This window comes from Amblyomma maculatum, chromosome 1, assembly GCF_055883805.1.
Source record: "Amblyomma maculatum isolate TAMU_Amacu chromosome 1, ASM5588380v1, whole genome shotgun sequence".
NCBI classification, from domain to species: Eukaryota; Metazoa; Arthropoda; class Arachnida; order Ixodida; family Ixodidae; genus Amblyomma; species Amblyomma maculatum.
Window position 1 is genome coordinate 31,026,308 of NC_139344.1, and position 17,728 is coordinate 31,044,035.

Below are 17,728 nucleotides of genomic sequence, written 5' to 3' on the forward strand. Positions count from 1 at the left end.
ACGACAGATTCAGGGACAATTGTTATATCGTTTCGAATAAAAAGAACGCAACCCCCCGATGTATATACCCAGAGCATAACAAACACATACGTTGTAGCGGGTCTGAAAGGGCGCCACCATACGATCCGTTTGCTCAACACTTTCGATCTTTGTTTCTTGGACGGCTATTAGGTCAAGTTCTTTTTCCAAGAGAAGTCTTTTGGTACTGTCTTTTTCTTGCTCCCACTCCTCTTACGTTTAATGTGGCAATACGTAGCACTATCTTATTACTAGGATCCATGATATAGTTTGAATATTGAAATCTATGGTGACGGCCTTTTCTTGTAAAAAAAGAAAGAGAATTACTGGACTTAGTCTCATATGCTCTTCGTGATACAGACACATATAGTTGCACCAGATAGTAGTCACAAAGTCCCCTCAGCACTTTGCAACGCAGCCAGCACCAATGCAGAGGTTATATATAGTTACGGTGGCCGTTTTCCCGCCAACCGTGTATCAGGCGGGATGTTGGGGCGCGGCTTAAAACTCGGCCGTCTGGTCGAAGCCGCTTTTGGTGTTGGTTCATGTCCAATGCTTTCCTGACGTCCCCGATGCATCGCTTGTTGTATCCCGTGGACGCTTTCCCACTAGACTACCGGTTGCATCTTCCGCGACGTTCATGGTTTCACCTTGCTGATGCATCTCGTGTGATGAATGTTCAGCAAGTGGCCTGTCCTTTCCTTCTCTTGATGTTGTTTCGTCGGCAGAAGCTACCGTCTGATGAGTATCGGTTGAAATACCCATTTCAAGGGTCGTCTTCTGCTCGGATCCTGAAGCAGCTGACTGTGTTTCGTCCACATCAGTTACATTTCTTGCTGCTTCTTCAGATTCAACCTCGTCCATGAGCAGATCGGACGTATCCATTCTGCTCACGGGGCCTGCAGCGCTGGCACATGTGTGGGTGCATTGGTTCTGTTCGTGTCCATACCTTCGGCAGGCACCGCAACGTGGTACTTTACACTGTCGTCGGATGTGACCAGTATAATGGCACCGGAGGCAGAGTGGCGGTCGCCCCGATACAACCACAAGTGCCAACTCGCCTGCAACAGTGACCAGGTGCGGAAGGTCGTTAAGCTTCATCCCTGGCTTGAGCTTGAGGGACACCAACCTCGTAGTCGAGCCTTTATCGGCGACACCTTGAACGCGCCACCGCTCTCTCGTGATATCACTAACTGCCCTGTATGTCGCAAAAGCTAGCCTCACGTCTTCGTCAGTCACGCCATGAAGAAGCCAGTGCAATTTCATACACACGCATTGGTTCACCGGGTCAATAACAAGGCACCGATATTCTTTAATCTTCGGTGCGCCCGCACTCAAAATCTTCTTCACACCTTCCACATCCTTGAAAGTTACCGCCCATACATGGCTCATTCGATACGCCCCCAGAGCGATAACGTCCGGGAGCAGCGACATTCCGGCTAGCGCGTCGCGAAAGTCTTCCACCCTGTTGGGTGGGCCCTTATGACAGCGTGCAGAAAAATAGAATTCAAAACAGCTCGCCCGGTTAGCAGTCTTGGCAGGATAACCTGGTATTCCTTGTCAGATGCAAAAACCTCGTTTCCGCGGTCAGACGTGGCCGCTGTAGACGTTCCGGCAGAGCCTTGCATCTTGCGTCCTTTCACTAGTGCAGCCGGAAGCAGAATCCACTAAACCACGCCGGAACACGCTCGCTCCTGAGAACAGACAAGCAGTTCTTATCACTGCATATGCGAAACAAAAACATCTAACACAATGTAAGGTCTCACCGAGACTTGAACTCGGATCGCTGGATTCAAAGTCCATAGTGCTCACCACTACACCATGAGACCTCATCTTCCGACGCCGGGAATCGAACCCGGGCCTCCTGGGTGAAAGCCAGGTATCCTAGCCACTAGACCACGCCGGAACACGCTCGCTCCAGAGAACAGACAAGCAATTCTTCTTATCACTGCATATGCGAAACAAAAAACATCTAACACAGTGTAATGTCTCATCGAGATTTGAACACGGATCGCTGGATTCAAAGTCCATAGTGCTCACCATTACACCATGAGACCTCATCTTCCGACGCCGGGAATCGAATCCGGGCCTCCTGTGTGAAAGCCAGGTATCCTAGCCACTAGACCACGCCGTTTTTTTCTTTATTTCCGAAGTATACATGAACAACAAATGGTCACACTTAATAAAACACTTCAGCTGTCCTTGAGCTGACGCGTGTGAGGTTAAAATTTCTTCAATTTTACCAAGTCATCCAGAACTTCTGCCCACTGAGGTGGGTCAGGGAGCGCACAGATACATTCCCGTAGATAAACAGCACTTACAACAAACTTTTCACGCACACTGCGACATGTTAACATCTTCATGCCTTACTTGCATTCGTGTTTTCCACAAACTGTGGAGGCCTAGAAGCATTATTAAATCATAGGGTACGTCTTCGTTCTCCACTGGTAAAAGCCGGATGCCATAAGGGTTTAGTGGCAGTTCTTATTGTTCTTTGTGGCACGTCCGAATGAAATACTGCATCCCAGCAGTCTAAGAATATGTTTGATTGTCTCTGGCTTCTTGCAAAGCTGGCAGTTTGTCGTCCAAAGGATATAGATTCCTTTTTCGTGAAGCCAGGTTATGACGGGTAGTTAGAGTGCAACTTAAAAAAGAACGTTTTGGCGGCCGGTCTAACTGTCATCCTCTTCACTAGTTTTAAAATATCCTGCCCTGGGCCTCCACGGTAAGGCTTCCGATACAAAGGTGCTGGCAGCATAATTCCAACTAGGCCCTTATACAACTTTTTCTTGCCAACACTGTACAAATATTCAGGGAAAAACGTACTTCTAACAACTTGTAAGAGAGAACTACCTCCACGGTAAGGCTTCCGATACAAAGGTGCTGGCAGCATGATTCCAACTAGGCCCTTATACAACTTTTTCTTGCCAACACTGTACAAATATTCAGGGAAAAACGTACTTCTAACAACTTGTAAGAGAGAACTACCTCCACGGTAAGGCTTCCGATACAAAGGTGCTGGCAGCATGATTCCAACTAGGCCCTTATACAACTTTTTCTTGCCAACACTGTACAAATATTCAGGGAAAAACGTACTTCTAACAACTTGTAAGAGAGAACTACCTCCACGGTAAGGCTTCCGATACAAAGGTGCTGGCAGCATGATTCCAACTAGGCCCTTATACAACTTTTTCTTGCCAACACTGTACAAATATTCAGGGAAAAACGCACTTCTAACAACTTGTAAGAGAGAACTACCTCCACGGTAAGGCTTCCGATACAAAGGTGCTGGCAGCATGATTCCAACTAGGCCCTTATACAACTTTTTCTTGCCAACACTGTACAAATATTCAGGGAAAAACGTACTTCTAACAACTTGTAAGAGAGAACTACCTCCACGGTAAGGCTTCCGATACAAAGGTGCTGGCAGCATGATTCCAACTAGGCCCTTATACAACTTTTTCTTGCCAACACTGTACAAATATTCAGGGAAAAACGTACTTCTAACAACTTGTAAGAGAGAACTACCTCCACGGTAAGGCTTCCGATACAAAGGTGCTGGCAGCATGATTCCAACTAGGCCCTTATACAACTTTTTCTTGCCAACACTGTACAAATATTCAGGGAAAAACGTACTTCTAACAACTTGTAAGAGAGAACTACCTCCACGGTAAGGCTTCCGATAGAAAGGTGCTGGCAGCATGATTCCAACTAGGCCCTTATACAACTTTTTCTTGCCAACACTGTACAAATATTCAAGGAAAAACGTACTTCTAACAACTTGTAAGAGAGAACTACCTCCACGGTAAGGCTTCCGATACAAAGGTGCTGGCAGCATGATTCCAACTAGGCTCTTATACAACTTTTTCTTGCCAACACTGTACAAATATTCAGGGAAAAACGCACTTCTAACAACTTGTAAGAGAGAACTACCTCCACGGTAAGGCTTCCGATACAAAGGTGCTGGCAGCATGATTCCAACTAGGCCCTTATACAACTTTTTCTTGCCAACACTGTACAAATATTCAGGGAAAAACGTACTTCTAACAACTTGTAAGAGAGAACTACCTCCACGGTAAGGCTTCCGATACAAAGGTGCTGGCAGCATGATTCCAACTAGGCCCTTATACAACTTTTTCTTGCCAACACTGTACAAATATTCAGGGAAAAACGTACTTCTAACAACTTGTAAGAGAGAACTACCTCCACGGTAAGGCTTCCGATACAAAGGTGCTGGCAGCATGATTCCAACTAGGCCCTTATACAACTTTTTCTTGCCAACACTGTACAAATATTCAGGGAAAAACGTACTTCTAACAACTTGTAAGAGAGAACTACCTCCACGGTAAGGCTTCCGATACAAAGGTGCTGGCAGCATGATTCCAACTAGGCCCTTATACAACTTTTTCTTGCCAACACTGTACAAATATTCAGGGAAAAACGTACTTCTAACAACTTGTAAGAGAGAACTACCTCCACGGTAAGGCTTCCGATACAAAGGTGCTGGCAGCATGATTCCAACTAGGCCCTTATACAACTTTTTCTTGCCAACACTGTACAAATATTCAGGGAAAAACGTACTTCTAACAACTTGTAAGAGAGACCTCCACGGTAAGGCTTCCGATACAAAGGTGCTGGCAGCATGATTCCAACTAGGCCCTTATACAACTTTTTCTTGCCAACACTGTACAAATATTCAGGGAAAAACGTACTTCTAACAACTTGTAAGAGAGAACTACCTCCACGGTAAGGCTTCCGATACAAAGGTACTGGCAGCATGATTCCAACTAGGCCCTTATACAACTTTTTCTTGCCAACACTGTACAAATATTCAGGGGAAAAACGTACTTCTAACAACTTGTAAGAGAGAACTACCTCCACGATAAGGCTGCCGATACAAAGGTGCTGGCAGCATGATTCCAACTAGGCCCTTATACAACTTTTTCTTGCCAACACTGTACAAATATTCAAGGAAAAACGTACTTCTAACAACTTGTAAGAGAGAACTACCTCCACGGTAAGGCTTCCGATACAAAGGTGCTGGCAGCATGATTCCAACTAGGCCCTTATACAACTTTTTCTTGCCAACACTATACAAATATTCAGGGAAAAACGTACTTCTAACAACTTGTAAGAGAGAACTACCTCCACGGTAAGGCTTCCGATACAAAGGTGCTGGCAGCATGATTCCAACTAGGCCCTTATACAACTTTTTCTTGCCAACACTGTACAAATATTCAGGGAAAAACGTACTTCTAACAACTTGTAAGAGAGAACTACCTCCACGGTAAGGCTTCCGATACAAAGGTGCTGGCAGCATGATTCCAACTAGGCCCTTATACAACTTTTTCTTGCCAACACTGTACAAATATTCAGGGAAAAACGTACTTCTAACAACTTGTAAGAGAGAACTACCTCCACGGTAAGGCTTCCGATACAAAGGTGCTGGCAGCATGATTCCAACTAGGCCCTTATACAACTTTTTCTTGCCAACACTGTACAAATATTCAGGGAAAAACGTACTTCTAACAACTTGTAAGAGAGAACTACCTCCACGGTAAGGCTTCCGATACAAAAGTGCTGGCAGCATGATTCCAACTAGGCCCTTATACAACTTTTTCTTGCCAACACTGTACAAATATTCAGGGAAAAACGTACTTCTAACAACTTGTAAGAGAGAACTACCTCCACGGTAAGGCTTCCGATACAAAGGTGCTGGCAGCATGATTCCAACTAGGCCCTTATACAACTTTTTCTTGCCAACACTGTACAAATATTCAGGGAAAAACGTACTTCTAACAACTTGTAAGAGAGAACTACCTCCACGGTAAGGCTTCCGATACAAAGGTACTGGCAGCATGATTCCAACTAGGCCCTTATACAACTTTTTCTTGCCAACACTGTACAAATATTCAGGGAAAAACGTACTTCTAACAACTTGTAAGAGAGAACTACCTCCACGATAAGGCTGCCGATACAAAGGTGCTGGCAGCATGATTCCAACTAGGCCCTTATACAACTTTTTCTTGCCAACACTGTACAAATATTCAAGGAAAAACGTACTTCTAACAACTTGTAAGAGAGAACTACCTCCACGGTAAGGCTTCCGATACAAAGGTGCTGGCAGCATGATTCCAACTAGGCCCTTATACAACTTTTTCTTGCCAACACTATACAAATATTCAGGGAAAAACGTACTTCTAACAACTTGTAAGAGAGAACTACCTCCACGGTAAGGCTTCCGATACAAAGGTGCTGGCAGCATGATTCCAACTAGGCCCTTATACAACTTTTTCTTGCCAACACTGTACAAATATTCAGGGAAAAACGTACTTCTAACAACTTGTAAGAGAGAACTACCTCCACGGTAAGGCTTCCGATACAAAGGTGCTGGCAGCATGATTCCAACTAGGCCCTTATACAACTTTTTCTTGCCAACACTGTACAAATATTCAGGGAAAAACGTACTTCTAACAACTTGTAAGAGAGAACTACCTCCACGGTAAGGCTTCCGATACAAAGGTGCTGGCAGCATGATTCCAACTAGGCCCTTATACAACTTTTTCTTGCCAACACTGTACAAATATTCGGGGAAAAACGTACTTCTAACAACTTGTAAGAGAGAACTACCTCCACGGTAAGGCTTCCGATACAAAGGTGCTGGCAGCATGATTCCAACTAGGCCCTTATACAACTTTTTCTTGCCAACACTGTACAAATATTCAGGGAAAAACGTACTTCTAACAACTTGTAAGAGAGAACTACCTCCACGGTAAGGCTTCCGATACAAAGGTGCTGGCAGCATGATTCCAACTAGGCCCTTATACAACTTTTTCTTGCCAACACTGTACAAATATTCAGGGAAAAACGTACTTCTAACAACTTGTAAGAGAGAACTACCTCCACGGTAAGGCTTCCGATACAAAGGTGCTGGCAGCATGATTCCAACTAGGCCCTTATACAACTTTTTCTTGCCAACACTGTACAAATATTCAGGGAAAAACGTACTTCTAACAACTTGTAAGAGAGAACTACCTCGCGCAAATATCCTGTGACAGCACCACACATGTTTTCACGTGAGGAGACAACAAATCCGGGTAACAGCCTTTGCAGCCACACTTGTATGACTGTTCTTAAAGGGACACTAAATACAGCCGAAGATAACATGAAAATCTAATAAACTACATTTGGTGACACTGTCGCCGCATATCCGGCAGCAAAAAATCGAATAATTGCTGAGATATTGCGATAAGAAGTTGGTTTTTTTCTTGTTCCCGCCGGTCAAATTCAAACTGTGCCCTCCGACTACGTAGTTGGAGTTGAGTGACGCACACTATGACGTAAGCGGAGACTCCGTGATAGCTAGCGAGCCGGCGCGGCCCGCGGCGTCGCATCCCTCAAGGGCCAACATGGCAACAGCGTACTCGCAATGACGGCCTGAGCCTAAATAAATAAAACGATGAAGAGAGTAATTTACCGAGCGATGGGGCCATAAAGGAAGAAAAAAAGAACATAGAGCGCTTGTAATGCACAATACTTTACATGTTTCTCAAGCTTTTGCGCTCCTTCTTGCACTGTGTATAAACAAACCGAGCCCTCGGTCATCGCAACGCTTCCTGACATGTTTACATACAAATAAGATTTAGTTACCAGCAAAATAGTGTCCTCGCTGCTGCGCTTGTCAGTTTGGAAGCTTCGTCGCACTTTTTTCCTTGAAGGTTTGTGCTACAGCTCCGTGTTCAGCGAAAATTACGTCCACGGTAGCAGAACATGACCGAAGTGCCGGCGCCACTACATTTGCCAGCGCTGTGAAATTCCACATGTTAAAATGGATCCAGTGTACAATATAGTGCGCATAGGCATCCAGAACATTAGTTGCAAGACGTGAGAGCAGGCAGCTGCGCCGATTATCAAGAAGTTGTAATTTTTAGACCGGCAGCAGAAACACTTTATTGTAAATGGGGTCATGACATAAAAACTAAAATATTTCCAAGTTTCCTGTGGCGCGTTCGTTCGTTCGTTCAACACTTTTTTTTTTTTCGCCGGGCGACGAGAGCAATATATCGACGCTCTCCTTGGTATGAGCGGCAAGTATGCCTCTTTTGTTTACGACGCCTGCAAATAGCACGTTGAAGGTCTTGTTGACGCAGTATATGTTGGTCAGATGTGCCATAATTTAGTGAACAATTGAATGATAATGCGTTTTTCCTTCGGTACTTAGCATATGTATGCTTTTCGTAGCGTACGTAGCTGCAGTCAAGCGGTCAGGTCGCAGTCGAAGCGGCAACGGTGGCGATATGTTGGCGCAGAAGTGTGAACGAAGGAGCGTGTCGACGGTAGCGGATTTCACTCGCTCGTGCCTCCGAATGCTCAAATGGGAGCCATCAAGGCGCATCTGCTGCTCCAAGCTCGTAATTCAGGCGCTGCAGGTTCAAACAAACTATCCGAGTGCGCACGAAATGCCTGAGCCGAAACATAACCAAAACTGAAGTGGGTGCCTGTGGCGCCTCCAAGTATATTTTTGTATTTGCCTTGCAACGTTTACGTTGTCTTTTCGCCGTCGTTTACGTATGATAAAAGCGTGTTATCATGTTTGAGAAAAAACATACTACCGCATTCAAACATGCAACGTAATTCGCATTTGTCAGCCTCCGGGATCCCTAGCGCGTCACGTGATTTGTAGTTGCGAGCCTCGGCCGTTTGGCTGTGGTGGCGATACCTGTATTTCTGTTATTCTTCTTTACTACCTTATAACAGCTCTGTTTTCAGTAAAAGTGGTCTTTTTGTAATCAGGAACTGGCATTCTATCGATGCAAATGCACTTCCTTTCTCTCTTTAGTGTCCCTTTAAGAAGGTGTCATTTTGGTCGCGAAGAAAAAAAAAAGAGCGATACCACTTGGCGCAGAAACAAATCAATCAATCCTACTCCTCCACTTTTTAAAGAAAGAAATAAATTCGTTTGCCTCGTCTTTTCCCAGGTCGACGTCCAAAGAAAAACTGCAAACACACGATGAATTTTTTGAATGGCAGGTCGTGACGCACATAGAACATTCATTACATACCATATCTTTGAAATCAAAAACACATTGCAGATGAACGCGGGTGAAAAGATTGACAGCTGCCTTCCCTGCCATGCTTCCACTTTCTCTCGCACTCTATTTGTTTCTTCCTTCCAGAGTAAGCTAGGATCGCGATAACATTGTAGGAGCACACCCAGATACTGCGTTGGCAAGGAAGACCATTGCAATCGGGAGAAAGAAGCCGGTTCAGCATCCCATAAGCCGTGCCAAAATCCGGAGCTTTTTTCCCAGTTAACCAGACATCCAGTCTGGTCACAAAACTTTTCGAAATGCTCTCTCTGTTTGTACAAAATACTGCAATGTCGTCCGCGTATGCAAGTAGCTTCACCTGCGCCGACTGCAGCTTGAAATCCGAGATGCATTCATTATTGAGAATGGCCGAGCATAATGGCTCGAGATGGGCTGCAAAAAGCAGGGGAGAGAGTGGGCATCCTTGCCTCACCGAAGAGCGAACTGCGAGACTGTCAGTGAGATTGCCATTCACTATAATACGCGTCGAGCAGTTTGCGTACGCCATTTTCCCTCCCTCCACAATTACCGAGCCCAGGTTACAATGCTCTAGAATGGAGAAAAGGATGTCGCGCGACACGCGATCGAACGCTTTTTCCAAATCCAGCTGAATCCTGGCAACCTGACTTCCAAGCGTGTCTACATGCCACATGTATATTTGTGGCAATGCTGCGACCTCTTATGCCGCACGTTTGGTGCGGTCCGACTAATTTGGCTATTACACTCTGCAATCGTTTCGCTAAAACCTTCATAAAGATTTTGTAATCAACGTTCGTCAGGCTTATTGGCCTATAGGACTTCACCAACAGGCGTTTCTCCGGATCATCACTTTTTGGAATAAGTACGATGTGTGACGTAGTAAATGATAATGACACTTGTTTGCGTTCGTAGGCTTCTGTTATCACTTTCAACATAAAGCTGGAAACAGTTTTTAAATGCTTTGTAAAAGGAGGCGCTCAGCCCATCTGGTTCAGGGGCTTTCCCACATGGGAGGTCATCTATGGCCTTTTCGATCTCTGGCATTGTAATAGGCATTTCAAGGCTCTTTCACACGATCTTCGAGCATTGGCATTAGCCGTAAAAATTCTATTGGAAACCCTTCACTATGTTCGCGCGTATTACTCAGAAGCTCAGCAAAATGTTTCATAATCGCACACTTCATATCTTTACCATCTTTCGTAATCTGCCCTTTATGTCTTATTTGCCTGATTTCCTTCTGGCAAAGCGTACCTTTTTTCATCTGATAGCGCTCGCTTTGTCGGCACCTCGCCAGCCCACAGTTTATCGCTTCTTGCGCGTACAACGGCGGCTCTGCACTTCTCAGCGTCGATTCTTTCTAAATGAGATTTGACATCTCTAATTTGCTCAGTGAACTTTCCTGGCGCACAGCGTTCCATGCACAACAGGCCATGAAGTTCCTTTTCTGTTTCTTTGTTTGTACGAATAACACTGCTCCTTTCTATTGCTTTTAACTCCACCTGCTCTTTAAATCTTTCCCACTTATCTGCATGGCTTTCTTCATGCCCGTTAAGCAAACATTCCAAGTTGTTCGCGATTGCCTTAACAAACTCTTCATCCTCCAAAATTTTCTCGTTCAGTTTCCATAGATGCCAGTTGAAAACAAATTTCTTAACCTTCATGCCAAAAGTTGCACTAACGAGGCTATGATCACTAAACGAAATAGGTTTTACACTATAGTCAGTACAAATTGGAATGAGATCAATAGATACATACGGCCTGTCTAGTCTCGCATGACTATCGCGTTGAAAGTGAGTGTATTCCGGCCGGGTTTCAGAAGAAAACACATTTCCAACGTCTTCCAAGCAATACTCATGCACAAATACATTCAACAGTGCAGCGCTCTTGTCTTTCACTGATCTAATCTTCACTCAATCAGTAGCAGCACGCACAGAGTTAAAATCGCCCAATACAAGCAAAATTTTGTCACATTTCAAGTATGGCTCGACTGAATGAAAGACGTTTTGACGATCACTTTCAACATTGGGGGCGTACATACAGACAGCACGCCAAAATAAATTGGAGAACAAAACGTCAACAACCAAGAGTCGGCCACTTTCGCATGCAAATACGCAGTGTACTCTTATACCCAAAGTATTGCGAATGAAAAGAAGGCATCCGCCTGATGCCCCCACAGAGTGACAAACACACACATCAAAGTTTGCATGGAAAACAGACATCACCATGCGGTCTGCGTGGTCCTGAGATTCTATCTTCGACTCTTGCACGGCTAATAAGTTGATTTCATTATCTAGCAGCAGGCGATTCAACTGGCATTGGCGCCTTCCGGCTGCACGCCCTCTAACATTCAAGATTGCTACACGTAATAGGACATCCAGCTTAATTGTCATGCGTCTAGGGGAAAAGGCGCCCGATCCATGTGCTGCATACGTCAATTGTCCATGTGGCTCTGCTTGTCCGAGGTTCCGAAGCGCTCGACTGTACGCGCTCGTATCCGGCCTCCCAACGGGATGTCTGAAGACGTACTGTGGCGTGCCTGAACACCGCACTTCCCACCTTCCATAAACACAGTCAAAGAGCCACAGCCGGAAATAGGCTATGACGGCCGACTCACAACCTGCGCTCACATACATCAGGTCACGTCCAAACTACGGAGGCGGTTTCCCCGCCTGCCGCATCTCGGACGAAACGTTCGGCTGAGGCATGAACGTCGAACGCCGAACACCTGGTGCTTTCGATGGCGGCTCGTCACTCACAAGGCTGCAGATGCTCACCGACGCTCTCATCATGGGGCCGCTTCCCAACGGGTAGGCCGCTTACTCTTTTCGTTGAAGTCCATAACGTCGGAGTTGAGAGACTCCGCGTGGCCTTGGCTTTCGAGCACAGGTTCTCTGGCGTCCGCCACGCTGTTACTTGCGTCGTCCAGTTGAGAACCATTCTCTACTGGTGCAGAATCCGCTGCCGCAGTGGCCGTGGACGTCCTCTGCTTTGTCAAAGGTGTCAACACAGGACCATCATTCCCTGCCGGTTGCCCGGTTGTTTTGACTGCCTCTTCCGCGTCCGCGTCGCTGTTACCAGGACCAGCGATGCTCGCGTAGCTGCGCGAACACTGCCCTTATTCGTGGCCAAAATGACGGCATGCACCACAACGCGGAACCTTACACTCTCGGCGATTGTGGCCGGTTCTTCGACACCTAGCTGAGACATAACGGAGGCCTTCCAGGCACTACAACGAGCGCGAACTCACCACCGATGTTCAGCTGGTGCGGCAACTTGTCCAGTTTGACCACAGCTTTCAGCTTCAAGGTGACAATCCTGGTACTCGAACCTTTATCAGATATGCCATGCACGCACCAGCGCTCCCTGGCCACTTCGAAAACCTTTCCGTACGGCGCGAAGGCCACACGCACATCTTCATCTGGAACGTCGCGAAGCAACCAGTTGAGCTTCAGCCTCACATCCGGGTTCGTCGGATCAATAACGAGACAGCGACGTTGCTTCACACACAACTCACCCACTCCTGCAATATTCTTCACAGCATCCGCGTCTTTCAGGGTGATGGCCTAGACGTACGTGGCTCATGCGATACGTTCCCATGGCAATAATGTCAGGGAGCAGCGAATGATAAGCCAACGCGTCACGGAAATCTTCCACCCGGTACGGGCGGGCCCTGATATCCGCATGCAAAAAAACTGTTTAACACAAAACGCCCTGTTGGAAGACTTGGCAGAAGAACCTGGTAGTCATTATCCTGTTCCATGGCCCTGTTACCGCTGCCAGACATGGCCGCTGAAGCCACTCCTGCGGAGCCCGTCATTACACGTCCGTACGCTGTGGCGGCCGGAAGTGGAATCCACTAGAACACGCCGGAACACGCTCGCTCCAGAGAACAGACAAGCAGTTCTTCTTATCACTGCATATGCGAAACAAAAAACATCTAGCACAATGTAAGGTCTCACCGAGACTTGAACTCGGGTCGCTGGATTCAAAGCCCAGAGTGCTCACCATTACACCATGAGACCTCATCTTCCGACGCCGGGAATCGAACCCAGGCCTCCTGGGTGAAAGCCAGGTATCCTAGCCACTAGACCACGCCGGAACACGCTCGCTCCAGAGAACAGACAAGCAGTTCTTTTTATCACTGCATATTCGAAACAAAAAAAAAACATATAACACAGTGTAAGGTCTCACCGAGACTTGAACTCGGATCGCTGGATTCAAAGTCCAGAGTGCTCACCATTACACCATGAGACCTCATCTTCCGACGCCGGGAATCGAACCCGGGCCTCCTGGGTGAAAGCCAGGTATCCTAGCCACTAGAGCACGCCGGATTTCTTTCTTTTTATTACCAATTTTCAGCAACACAGTATACACTCTGAATACACAAAAACAAAGCAAAACAAAAGGAATGCTAAAAGCCCTAGGCACATTCTGCCTAAAGCGCTAGATTTACAAGGGCTTTACTGAAGCCAGCTGGTCCAGTACAGGTAGCCATTCCGGAGAACTATCTTGTGCACGCAGAATTTCTCTCAGGTATACCACGCTCTCGATGAAGTAGTGTCGAGCGGGGTGTACAACGGTGCGCTGATGCCTGACATCCATACGCGTTTTCCATACGCTATGCATACATATTAGCATCAGCAAGTCACTCGGCACTCCTTCAGGGTCAGCGCATGGCAGATATCGAATTCCGAATGGCGTTATTGGCAATTCCTTTTTTAAGGTTCGCTTCAAGATGTCCCAGAGGAAAACTGAGTCATGGCACTCCAAGAAGATGTGTTCAATGGTCTCGGGTTTCCTGCAAATAATACAGTTAATAGACCAAGGTACAAAGAGCCCTTTGTTCTGCAGCCATGGTTTAAGTGGAAGAGTGCCGGAATGCAATTGAAAAAAGAATGATTTTGCACCAGCTCTGACAGGCATACGTTTTACCCTTTTTAAAACGTCACGCTCAGACCCTACATTATACACAGCGCGGTACACTGGCACTGCCAAAAACACTTCACGCAGATCCTTATACAACTTCTTCCGCGGCAAAATTGACAGATATTCAGTTGAGAACCTTGCCTTAAGGATGCGAAAAGATAAAACAACGTCCCGCAAAAAGGGGCTTAATGCCACCGGTTTTGAAAAAGCAGATATGACGTAATCAGGCAGTGACTCGCGTAATCTCTCTTGGATTACAGTCCTTAGAAAGGTGACACTTTGCTCACGCAGAAAGGAAAATCTAGTCACAATTTGCTTGAGAAATAGATGCGTCAACCTAAGGCCCCCATTCTGAACTGCGTGAAACAGATTGCACCGGTTCGTGCGTTCCCATGTGGATGCCCATATAAACGTTGCAAATACACGGTGAGGTTTCTGTACAGACGCTCTTGTCACCGATAAAGCTTGAACATAAAATATCTTGGCAACCAAAAATACGTTACACACAGCAGCTCTTGAAAACATGGAAAGTTGTGTCCTCCCCACTTGTTCGTTTTATTTTTAACTCGCTGCGTTTGTTCCTCCCAGTACTCTTTCGTGTTCTTGTGCTGATCAAGTGGTACACCAAGGTATTTTCCCGGTGTTATCGTCCATCTGATGTTGCAAAAGTGTTCCGGTGCGTGTTCCCAGTCTCCATACCAGAAACCTAAACATTTAGTCCAGTTAATTGCACTGCCAGTAGCCTTACAGTACTCCACAGCTTTTTTGGCAACTTCCTTTACACTGTCGTGGTCCGCACAAAACACTGCGACGTCATTAGCGTAGGCTAGGACCTTAACTCCAATATTGAAAAATATGTACCCTGTAATAGCTTTGCTGGAGAGAAGCCTTAAACAGAAAGGCTCCAAGTATAAGGTAAAGAGAAGGGGCGACAATGGACAACCTTGTTGAACAGAGGATAGCACCGGTATGCATTCACTCAATTTACTATTTATGACTAATTTTGCAACGCACTCTTTGTAAATCATTTTAACACCATTTGTGATTACACTGCCGACATTTGCATGCTCCAAAAGTGCAAACAAGATATCATGCCCAACTCGATCAAAGGCCTTGTGCAGGTCCAGTTGTAACATTGCTACGCGATCTTGCATGGCATCGCAACATTCCAATACGCTTCTCGCCACGTGAATATTGGTGAATATTGTCCTGCCTTTAACTTCGCACGTCTGATCCTACAAGGGTTGTAATGACATTCTGCAATCTTCTAGCTAGGACCTTCATGTATACTTTATAGTCCACATTTGTTAAACTTACTGGGCGGTAGTTTTCGACACAGAGCAATCCAGCCGTGTCCCCGGTTTTCGGAATCAGTACTACATGGGACTTGCGGAAAGATGGTGGGACAAAGTCTTTCTCATAACATTCAGTTATCACCCTTTCTAAAGACACAGCTATTTCTACCTTGAATAACTTATACAAGGCTGCTCCAAGCCCGTCAGGTCCAGGTGACTTATGAAGACTTAATTCATCTATGGCACTTTCAATTTCCGAGGCTGTTATCGGTTTTTCCAGCATTTGCTTGACGTCATCATCCAACCTGGGCATGAGTGGTAAAAAGCTCTTGGCAAAGCAATCAAGGTCCTTTGGCTTCTGGCTAAGCAAGTCTCTGTAAAATTCTAAAAAGGCTCGTTCTACTAGTGCCTTTTCACTAGTAACTTCATTTTGGTAATAAATTTTGTTTATCTCTTTGTTCACCGCGTGCCGCTCTTCATCACTGAGCACCCGCTTAGTTGGCGTTTCCCCACACCACAACCTCTCGGCCCGCGCCCTTATCATCGCGCCGCGATACCTGTCTTCATCGATCACTTCCAGTTTGCTCTTTGTTTCTTTTATTTCTTTTTTAAATTTTCCCGGATCAATGCTTTCTAGCTTAGCATATAGTCTAGTTCGCCACGCAGATATTTTTCGCGTTCTTTTTCCTTAAACCGCAAGACACTTGCTCTGTTTATTGCGGCTACTTTAATGTCACACTTAAACAATTCCCAAGCTTGTACAAAGTCACACATATTGCCCAGTAATAGGTTTGTAGTACGTTCTTCTACTTGATTAACGAATGTTTCATCATCTAATAATTTATCATTAAACTTCCACAGTTCCCAATTGAATTTGGTGGCTTTTTTTCATTTCTGCCAAATGCGACCATAACTAAAGAATGGTCACTAAAGCTGACATGCTCATACTTGTAACTGAAACACATTGGGATAGTCGCCACAGGTACGTAAATGCAATCAAGTCTAGCATGCGAAGTACCTTGAAAGTGCGTATAATTCGCTTGGCCTTCAGGTATGAGCACATTGCCAACGTCCTCTAACTCTTTATCATTAACTATTCTCAAACGTAACTCTGCGCTAGTGTCACGCACAACGTTTTTGGTTGACTTGTCCTCTGATCTGCATACACAGTTGAAGTCACCAAGCAATAATATACGCCTCTCACAAGACAGGTACGATTCGACGTATTCAAAAAAGCACTCACGTTCCGCACGCTTATTCGGAGCGTAAACACACACTGCTCTCCATGGAGTTTTGTTAAAAAGGAAATCACACACTACTAATCTAGCCGTTCCACACGTTATCACTACTTCAACTTGGCTGATAGCCCTGCGGATTAAAATAATGCATCCGGCAAATTTTTTAACCGCATGGCTTACGCATACGTTGTATCTGCTGCGAAAAACTTCGACCATTCGATCTGTTTGCTCTTCACTTTCAGTTTTTATTTCTTGTATTGCAAGTAAGTCGATATCGTTATCTAGCAGTAGCCTATTTAACTGCTGTTGCCGTCTGCGCGCTGAGAGGCCCCTCACATTAAGCGTTGCGACGCATAGGCAAGTTTGAAAAGGACAAGCCATTTTAAAGAAAGAAGACGCCGAGCATTCTACTCACACTTATAATGCAGAGCAACATAGTAAAACACCAAAAGTTCCGTGTCGTGAAGCGATGCCAGTTGCAGTATACAGTACAGGTCTCAAACGGACTAGACGACGCCGGAACATTCTCGCTCCAGAGAACAGAAAAGCAGTTCTTCTTATCACTGCATATGCGAAACAAAAAACATCTGACACAATGTAAGGTCTCACCGAGACTTGAACTCGGATCGCTGGATTCAAAGTCCAGAGTGCTCACCATTACACCATGAGACCTCATCTTCCAACGCCGGGAATCGAACCCGGGCCTCCTGGGTGAAAGCCAGGTATCCTAGCCACTAGACCACGCCGGAACACGCTCGCTCCAGAGAACAGAAGAGCAGTTATTTTATTTATTTATTTATTTATTTATTTATTTATTTATTTATTTATTTATTTATTTATTTATTTATTTATTTATTTATTTATTTATTTATTTATTTATTTATTTATTTATTTATTTATTTATTTATTTATTTATTTATTTATTTATTTATTTATTTATTTATTTATTTATTTATTTATTTATTTATTTATTTATTTATTTATTTATTTATTTATTTATTTATACAATACTGCAGGCCATAAAAAGGCCCTGGCAGGAATGGGGCACAATCGAGCATCGTTATACACACCTATGTACAGTACATTTTTCCGTGGAAAGAAGAGAGCAGAAGGAAAGAACAAGAACACATTTTGATATATTACAAAAAATAGACGTTATTGCTTCAAAAATTGTTGAATTGCG

General features: G+C 45.0%; 1 protein-coding gene and 8 non-coding genes across 10 annotated transcripts in view; 1 reads left to right on the forward strand and 8 right to left on the reverse strand.

Moving 5' to 3' along the window:
• The window catches only part of LOC146202041 (tyrosine kinase receptor Cad96Ca-like), a 108,674-nt gene that overhangs the window by 23,739 nt on the left and 67,207 nt on the right, over positions 1–17,728 (forward strand). The window lies entirely within an intron of this gene.
• Positions 1,776–1,847, reverse strand: TRNAQ-UUG (transfer RNA glutamine (anticodon UUG)). Its single transcript has one exon. It is a non-coding gene; the product is annotated as a tRNA-Gln (tRNA).
• TRNAE-UUC (transfer RNA glutamic acid (anticodon UUC)) lies at positions 1,853–1,924 on the reverse strand. Its single transcript has one exon. It is a non-coding gene; the product is annotated as a tRNA-Glu (tRNA).
• On the reverse strand, positions 13,037–13,108 carry TRNAQ-UUG (transfer RNA glutamine (anticodon UUG)). Its single transcript has one exon. It is a non-coding gene; the product is annotated as a tRNA-Gln (tRNA).
• TRNAE-UUC (transfer RNA glutamic acid (anticodon UUC)) lies at positions 13,114–13,185 on the reverse strand. Its single transcript has one exon. It is a non-coding gene; the product is annotated as a tRNA-Glu (tRNA).
• TRNAQ-UUG (transfer RNA glutamine (anticodon UUG)) lies at positions 13,269–13,340 on the reverse strand. Its single transcript has one exon. It is a non-coding gene; the product is annotated as a tRNA-Gln (tRNA).
• On the reverse strand, positions 13,346–13,417 carry TRNAE-UUC (transfer RNA glutamic acid (anticodon UUC)). Its single transcript has one exon. It is a non-coding gene; the product is annotated as a tRNA-Glu (tRNA).
• TRNAQ-UUG (transfer RNA glutamine (anticodon UUG)) lies at positions 17,146–17,217 on the reverse strand. The gene has a single exon. It is a non-coding gene; the product is annotated as a tRNA-Gln (tRNA).
• TRNAE-UUC (transfer RNA glutamic acid (anticodon UUC)) lies at positions 17,223–17,294 on the reverse strand. Its single transcript has one exon. It is a non-coding gene; the product is annotated as a tRNA-Glu (tRNA).